The 9,061-nt window shown below is 46.3% G+C and overlaps 1 protein-coding gene across 1 annotated transcript in view; it reads left to right on the top strand.

Moving 5' to 3' along the window:
• The window catches only part of DIXDC1 (DIX domain containing 1), a 61,534-nt gene that overhangs the window by 879 nt on the left and 51,594 nt on the right, over window positions 1–9,061 (top strand).

Here is a 9,061-nt window from a genome sequence, read left to right as displayed (position 1 = left end):
CATTTTCTGGGCAGTAGATTTCTTGACCACCAAGGGCATGGTTGGCAGGCAGGACCGTAGAGGAGAGAAGTTGCTTGAGTTTCTGGGCAGAATTCAGGGGAGCCAGCATTTGTTCCCTTCTGTGTGCCAGTGGGGGATGGGACCCTCAATCTGACAGGCAGTATGGGCTAGGGCTGGCTGGGGGTCTTTCTCTTTTCATGGTTTTCTCTCAGAATTCTGTGGTTTCTTCCATTCCCTTCTCTTGGGACCCAGGAAATTCTGGTTTTGGACCCTCCCCTCCTTGTGATTTGCTCCATGTGTCTTCCATTGCTTCCAAGCCCCACCCCTTTGGTTCTCCTGATTCCAGCATCCAGGGAGACCTTTACCAGGAGACCTAGGCTGTTGGTTGTGTCTTTTCATCTTTTCTTCTTTGCTCTTTTTCTTGCCACCTCTTCCTCTCTTCCCTCTATGTCTCTCTTAAATATAAGACTTTCTGAAGATCAGTTTTGAGTTAACACATGAATACATCCTCTTCTTAAATCTGAACATTACAGGCAAGCCTGCGTGCCTTTGGCCACCCCTCCAATCCTGGCCTGTTCCCCAGAGGTGACCCTTCACATGAATTTGTGTGGAAGATTTTCTTTCTCCCACTGCACAGAATACTCTTTTCTCAATTCCTGTTTCTAATTAAGAAGCTCCGCAGCCGACCTGTCTCAGAACCTTCCCAGCCTGCTCCCTGTGCCCCAGCCTTGTTCCAGACAGAGGAAAACTGCAGAAATGCTGTCCCCACCTAATCAACGGAGTCAGAATTTTCCTTTTGCGGAGGGATGTCACAACCTTGAGTCCAGGGTGGAGCTTGCATGCTGCCCGCACTGCGGGGCTCCTTGTTTTGCATCCATCCTCCCTGAACACACACGGACCGCACCGCACTATTAAGGGCTACAGTCTGAGAAATGAAACACAGCCGAGCTGGGAAGCCGCCTTTTTGAGTGTTACCGGTATTCCTGATTCCTCTCCTCTCACTCGGGCCTCTGGGCCTCCCCTGATCCCAGGCTTCGTACTGTCTGACTCATCCACCAATTGTGGCAGAAGCTCCTTGGGTCCTTCTGTAGCCTCCCTCCCTTTTAACTCAGCCTCCCCACCCCCATGTCAGGTCCCAGTGTTTTGTTAGGGGGGGGAATCCAGTACAGTCAGCCCTAGCCTTTGCCTTCTGCTCCTTTTCACTTCTAGACCTTTCAGCTGAAGAGCCAAAAGGCTTGGCTGTCTTTTCCATGCTTTACTGCTTCCATAAATATCCCCTGATCTCCCATTCCGGTAAGACATAAAGGGAAAGGATAGTGGGAGAGTTTTGTTTGTGGTGGTAACACAGTCTCTTCATCAAAATGACACACGGTAATTTATAATGAGCTCATCTAGAGTAATGCAGTAATGCCCCCTGTCCCTCTCTGATGTTTGATTTTTTTTCTGCCCATCCTTTCTGCTTCCCTCCATCGCCTTCATGGGCTTACATACAATCCATTCTTTCTATTTGTAAATTGGAACTCTGATAGCCAATAGGTACTTCTGGTTTCTCTGAGATATTGACATCATCTAAATACTACTTACAGTTAATATGTTAAATCCCAGTGGCCCCTGAGAGTTTAAATAATCCTTTCACATACATAATAAATTATATTGAATAATTCTTTTCACATAGAGTATCATGCCTAGTGCTACTGATTATACTGCTATGATTTGTTATTTCAGATTTGATGGAGCCCTGATTGATTTATTCCAGCTTCTAGGGTTGCTTGATAGATCTAGTAATATTCTCTCTCTTTTGTTAGAGTCATGTGATAAGGATGTAGCTGGTGTCAGAATACACTTTGATTCCTCTGAGAAGCTCTTCCTACTGAGGCTAAGAATACCACACATGTGTCCAATCATCTCTGGGGAATGATCCAAGCATATCTGAAGCCATTCTTCATCACCCAGATGCTTTATAGATCTGTGTGGTTAGGGCTGTGACCTCATTCTGTGTGGCAGAGAAAACTGCCACAGGAAATGAAGCAATGGCCCTAATTGGTTAATTATAAGGGAACTCTGAAACAGGGAGAAACCCTACGGTCTGAATCAAGGCTTCCCTCTACCCATTGGAGGCCTTGTTCTTAGTCCTTTCACCGTTCTGCATAACTATGCATGAAAATTTTCTTCTGCCACATTCCCTGGATAAAGCCCTGGCTTCAACACACCTGACAAATTACCCACAGAATTGATCTATGTTATTGTTATCAATACAATCCCTTTTCTTGACATGGTGAATCTGCATTTTGAATTATCCACAAATTTTGGCTACTGCCACATTCTGTAGCCTACCCTGGCTGTCGTCCCCTGTTTCCTGTGCTCTGGGCTTGGCCAGGCTATCTACAGTTCACATTTTCCCCTTTCTGCATGTGCCTTAAAGCTGTTTATTTATTTTCTCTGCTACTGGGTATTGATGCTGCCATATGAACATTGTCTTTGGGTGATGTGCCAACATGCACTTCTGCAGGTGTTTTTCTAGGGGGCTGAACTTTCTTTAAAAAAGACTTTGGTGATTGTGTTGGAAGGTTTTGATAGATCTCAGACTTTAATATGGTTTGGCCAATAAACATTTGTTCATTCAGTTATTTAGTTCATTTTTTGGGTGAGGGGATGGATAAAATATTTGAAACACACCTGGTTCCTGCTCCCAAGGATTTTGTGGGTGTTCTGGAAAAAAACCCATAATAGGATGTTTAATGTGGTAAGCATCCTAAAAGAGAGGTAATGTTCATGGGAGATTCATAGGGATATCTTCTATTTAATGATATGAAAAGCACCAAATACTTACCAACCAAGCTACTCACTGAGGCCAAACCTTTTTTCCTGCTAGTGGGGTAAACATGCATGGAATCACTCACTCAACGGACCTTCACTGAACGACTGTGTTTACCAGACACCATGCCAGGCTCTAGAAATAGCTATCAAATAACATAGAGTTCCCTAGTGGAGCTCACAAGTCATGAAAATAAAATAAATGTTCACAGTATGAAACTTGGGGTAAATTGTGGCAATACAGAAATCTTGTTTGTCAGGCAAACCTGAGCTTGGCTGTGGTGTAAACTGCCTGAGGGACTGAAAGTTATGGGAAGGATTTATGAAAATGTTGGTCAACAGGAAGGGAGTTGTCTAGGCCTTCATTTTTGAAACGTTCAACCTGGAGGACTTTCCCTACCTCTTTCCCTCCAAGCAGAGTAGTAGAAACTCAGATCCCACACGGAGATTCACCCGCCTGGCCATCCTTGAGAACTACAGAAAGAGCTTTTGTCTGGTGTCATCCCCATAAGGGGGACGTAGGACGTATGAGGAAGAGCATTGGCAGGTGGAGCAGCTGCAGCAAACATCACTCAGTGCCCTATGCCTTCCATGAAGTAGGATTTGCAACATGAGGCAGACCACAGATTTTCAGACATTTCCACAATGAATTCCTCCGTGCTTTGCTTTAGAAATTAAAAGGCCTGTTAGGTCTTTAATGTAACAAAAGCACTATACTCCCTAACCTTTTTTTTTTTTTAATTCTGGCTGATTTCTCCTTTCCTCACCCGGGCTCATTGGCTTTGTTCCCACAGGAGTCAATGCCAGCTAAACAGATGCTCCCTGGCAGCAAGCTATCAGACAGCTTTATGTTCCTCATGGTGAGTGATGGGCTGGCCAGGCATGTGGAACAGTGATAGGGCACCGTTTGCCAGGTGCCACTCTCCCAGGCGCTTCAGAGAGACCGAGAAGCACCAGAAATGCTTCCTCAGCCATGACTGGCCTTATGTAGGCTGTGGGGACCAAAGTCTCAAAATGACGTTTTACTGAATATATTTCCTTTTGTGTTATCCCCAAACCGGGTCCCACTTAAGTAGTCATGAACATAACCATCCATGGTCAGCTATGGTAAGGGGATAAGGAACCAATCCCAAAGGCCCTATGAGCGGGCTCCATGCTTTGTTTGTAGGATAGGGGACACTCATCTCTAGTGATGTCTCATTCATTCATTCATTCATACACATTTATTGAGCACCTACTTTATAACTGTTCTCCTGAAGGAAGAGAGTATTTGTGGAACTTGTAACTCATAGGAATTTTTACAGTAAGGTTAGGAGATGAAATCTTTCAGAAAGTCTTTAGTTTTTCACTTTGTGGTATATTATCCTTTGACCACCATGCTGAACCCTAATATGAATAGTACTGCCTATACAGGAAGAAGAAATGTGATGATAGTTGCACTTGTGAGCTTTATTTTTTACCTAAGTAGCCACCAGGTTCAATGAATCAGTCGCCTTTCCTGGCTCTGTTAAGGCCTGAAAGAGTTAATAGAAAGGCTATACTGTATCATGTTCTTTTACCGGCAGAATTCAAGCCAATAATAACTCAGGCTTTCCAGACCTCCTGCTTTCCCCTCAGTTTCTCAGCAGCGTCTCCCCACCCCCTCATCTTCTGCTGCTGAAGGGCCTCAGTCCCACACAGGAATCTGGTTTCCCTGTGAAGCAGATTCACTTCCTGAGCCAGATAGGTCTCCTCCTGAACTCCAGCACATTGGCAGAGCCCCACTGCCTTTCTTGCTTGCCAGCAGGGAGCCACAGACCTCTCACTTCTGGATGCTTCTGCACTGGAACAGTAGATCACAGACTTTCCCCGGTGAAGCCCAGTAAGTGCTTTTTTGTGACTCTAAGGGAACAAGTCCCCTGCAGGAAGTTTCTTTGACCTTGAGGCTTAGAGGAGCTAGGAGAGGCTGGGTTTGCAAACTTGTTTGGAAGGAAGGGCAGGCTCCAAAGAGAAACAGAAAGAAAGTTACATTTGGCAGCAAGAGGGGTTTCAAGATAGTGCTTCCTGCATAAGTGAAGATGGTGGATGGAATTGTCTCTACTTGGGAGAGTTTTAACTTCTATGTAGGGTTATTTGGAATAACCATTCCATTTGGAGAAAGCTGATGGAGTTCATGGAGTTGCTAAGTGCTCTCCACACCAGCCACTTCCTGCTGTTACCACTATTTGTACAACTTTACAGTCCTTCAGTCTCATCAAGGCAAAATCCTGCCCAGCCAGCTTACACCGATGCTGCATCTACTTTTCTTCTCCCTGATGCCTGGACTCAAAGGACTGTCAAAAAAACCCTGTCTTTCTAGACTTCTGGATTACACAGGCATCTTCCTAGCTTCCCCAGAGCAAGTTAGAGATGTTAATTCTGGATCAAGATTAGTTCTGTGCTGTCACTGACACTGTATGTTTGATTGTCTTGCTAGTTTGGTTGCAAGTGCCAAGAACCCGACTTGAGTTAGCAGAAATAGAAAGTGGAATTTACTGACTCATGGAATCCAAGGAAAAGCTGAAAAATTAAACCATGCAAAGGGAAGATTGGAGCAGAGTCTCCATGAAAATCAAGAACTCAAATACTGGCCAGCTCCCTCCCTCTCCTCTTTGCCAGTTATCTCTGGTTCTTTCTGTGGGTGGCTTTATTCCCTTGTACTCTGTAGGGTTTTCCCCTCTCAGGTGGGCAGCATGGCCTATGGCAACATCTAAGATTTGTATGTTAGAACTTTGTTAAAGAGAGATGGATGGGGGGATGCCTGAGTGACTCAATGGTTGAGCTTCTGCCTTCAGCTCAGGTCATGATCCTAGGGTCCTGGGATCAAGTCTTGCATCAGGCTCCCCGCAGGGAGCCTGCTTCTCCCTCTGCCTATGTCTCTGCCTCTTGCTGTGTGTCTCTCATAAATAAATAAATAAAATCTTAAAGAGAGAAAGAGAGAGAGATGGGTGGGGAGAAGGAGAAGGATTCTCTTCCTGGAGGCCAGATCAAAAATTTCCAGAGACTGGCTGGTCACAATCAACTCAGCTGGACCAATGAGTTGTGGCCAGTGGAGGGGGTGATATCATAGAAGGCCAGTCCTTGGGCCCACCACCATGTCTGCAGAATGGGGCATGTTTCTCCAGAGGGGAATCACTGTGGCACAGGGATCTACACCAAGAGCTCTTAGCTCTACCACCCCGTGGGTCTGACTTGAACCTATTGGCCATGCTGTGATTCTCCAGCTGTTGTTTTTGAAAACAGACCAGTAACTAGGGGCATGTTCATGATGTATATATTAATATTCCAGATATTTTCATTTTGCCAAACCTATTGGATCTTGTCTTCACTGAACAATTGACTAATAAGGTGATAGTGCTAGAAGTAAACAGAATTCAGTGGGCTTTCTTCGCCCTGCTTCAAGAAGCCTTTAAGTTATTTCATGTGGTTGGGGTAGGGGGTGGGAGGTGGAGAAAAAGAGGGCGAGTGAGCTAGGCTCTGGATCCCCCATGCTAGCCCTAACCAGGGAAGCTCTGCTTTTCTCTATTTTACATATTTGCCTTTCACACGACTTACTTGAGAAAAGACTATGGGGCCAAAAAAAGAAGGAGGAGGAGGAGAGGAAGGAAACTACCAGTCCAATCCCCTGACCGTCAGAAGGAAGAAGAGGAAGAGAAAGAGAAAGAGAAAAATAAAAACTACTAGTCCCACCCCAAGAGAGTAACAGTCTCTTGCAAAAGCATATGGTCTTTCATCTGCTGCAGAAGTAGCTCTAGTAAATTTTAAAACTAAGCAGCAGGGCTGCTCATGGCCTAGGCTTGTACTATAGACCTCTTTAAAGATAAACATCTTCATGGGGGAAGTGGTGGTGTGGCTGGTCCATTTTTTTCAGAGCCGGCAGTAGGCATTTACAGAAGGACAGGACAGGGTGTGAGGTACAGATGCCTTCAGGTCAAAGAGGAGGTTTGGTTTAGTGCTTGGCCCCTAATCAGACTTCCTGGGTGGGTGGAGACCTAAAGCTGGGGCACCCTAACCTATGGATGAGAGTAGCCCCACTCAGTCGTGAGTGTTGGTCCCTTTGTGAGATGCCATTCAGAAGTCTCTGTCAACATGCAGATATAGTAGCATGACAAAGGCCCTTCTTTGGTCAAAAATATTTTATCGATGATATCGATGATTCCACGCTTAGAGTTTTTTAAATGAAATGAATCTGGGCAGAATGGGAACTGTGCTCAGCATTTTCATACCTACCGCCTAGTCTAGTCCTAGAAGTCAGTCTAGTCAGTCCTAGACTGACTTCAGGACCTCTCATCCCCTCTGTGCCACAATGACAAGGCCGCATCCTAGAACTTATGCCACAGAATTGTCCTGCCCTTGATATCTTGAACTCTGAGACTCTGTTCTCCACTCAGCACTCCAGTATCCCTACTCCTCCATTCCTGTCAAATTTGTTTTCAATGTTTAGACACCTGGTGGCTCAGTGGGCTAGGTGTCCAACTCTTGATTCTGGCTTCAGTCGTGGTCTCAGGGTTGTGAGATCAAGCCCTGTGTTGAGCTCTGTGCTCACAGAGTCTGCTTGTCCCCCACTTAATTTCAATCTCCACAGGCTCTCTCCTCCTCTGTCTTCTCTGTCCTCTGTTTATCAATGCTCCTCTGACTTGTCCCTGATGCAGATCCCACCATCTGTTACTTCAAACTCCTACTCACCACATCCATGCTTCCTGTACCCGGGGATCCCCACATCCCCTCTGACCACCACCAGTCCTGGATGCGCCCATCTCCTCTTCCCTCCGTGCAGGCCTGCCCAGCAGTTCCAGGGAGACCACATAACCCGCTGGCAGGTTCTAGGACAGCAGCATGTTTGACAGCCCCGGCTGAGTATGGTGTTGCCAAGCATGGTTAGCATTCGCTGTTCTTCCCAGCTTCCCACAGCATCCCTTCCTGAAGCCTCCTTCACTCTGTCCCTCTCAATGTCACAGGCAAGTGGACCTACTTCAGAGTGAAGAGGGCAACCGAAATTGAGCTCCATCCACTGCCCTGGTTACCAGCTAGGTCCTGAGATCTGACCTTTACTGTTCACCTGTGTAGCCCCACTGATCTTTGTCCCACCTTGTTCCTTGAGATCTTTCCAGTTTATCTCTAACTCAGCAGACCCCATGGGTGTAAACCGAAACAGTACCCTTTGAACAGTAACTGCCCTGACCGCCCAGACCAGTTTGAGCTTAAGCCCTGACTCCTGCTGCACAGTTGGCCCGGGGAGAGACCCGTGGAATGTCCGACCGACCGTTACCTTTACTCCATTACAGTGCTAAGGAGGAGCACAGAGTATGCCCAGGCATGTTTCCTTCAGGTGCGTGTGTGACCTCTGTCCCCCTCTACATACGATGACAGGGCTCCTCTTTCTAAATACGCATCCTAACCCTAAATAAAAGGAACCCATCCACCCTGGCTTGGGGAGTTGCAGCTTTAGAAATTATTCACTGTGATCTCCTTATTTGCAACAAATAAAGTTTCCTTTGTTGTGACAATTCCACCAGATGTAGCTTCTATATGTGACTTACCAAGGAGCAAATTCAGGTTAGTTCAATGACACCTCTTCCCCCTTCCAAGCTTCACAAAAGTGCCTATTCCTGCCTCCCCATGATCAGAGGAACAAGTGGCCCTTGTCCTCTCCTCTGAAACCTTGCCACATCACTCACACCCTCCCCTTGTGTCTGTTTCTCCTTCACTGACCTCTCATCTCAGCCTCCAGATGCCCTCTCATGCTAAAACACCCTTGTTGGCTATTGCACCTTCCCCTCAGCTAATATCCATTCTCCTCCCTCACTGCCACTGTTTACCTGCTTCCTCGTGTCTTCTCGGTTCACGGGCCTCTGACTTCTAACCCCCCACCCTATGGTATCTGTTCTCAGAAAGATCACCAAAGCCTGTTAATTATTAAACAAAATGGGCTTTCCAGTCCTTAGCCTGAGTTTTGGACAGAGTTTGACTTTATCAAACACCCATCTTAAAATTCTCCCATCCCTGGATTCCCACACTTTCTCCTGATTTTTTTTTTTTTAATTTTACCCTCAATGAACCAGGAAGCGCCTGGAAGGTTTTGTTTTGTTTTGTTTTTTATTCATGAGAAGCACACAGAGAGAGAGAGAGAGGCAGAGGAAGAAGCAGGCTCCATGCAGGGAGCCCGATGTGGGACTTGATCCCGGGTCTCCAGGATCAGGCCCTGGACTGAAGGCGGCGCTAAACCGCT

The sequence above is a fragment of the Canis lupus genome, chromosome 5 (genome assembly GCF_003254725.2).
Source record: "Canis lupus dingo isolate Sandy chromosome 5, ASM325472v2, whole genome shotgun sequence".
In the NCBI taxonomy this organism is placed as follows: domain Eukaryota; kingdom Metazoa; phylum Chordata; class Mammalia; order Carnivora; family Canidae; genus Canis; species Canis lupus.
The sequence above is the reverse complement of the archived record's forward strand: the minus strand, read 5'-3'. Positions and strand labels throughout refer to the sequence as shown.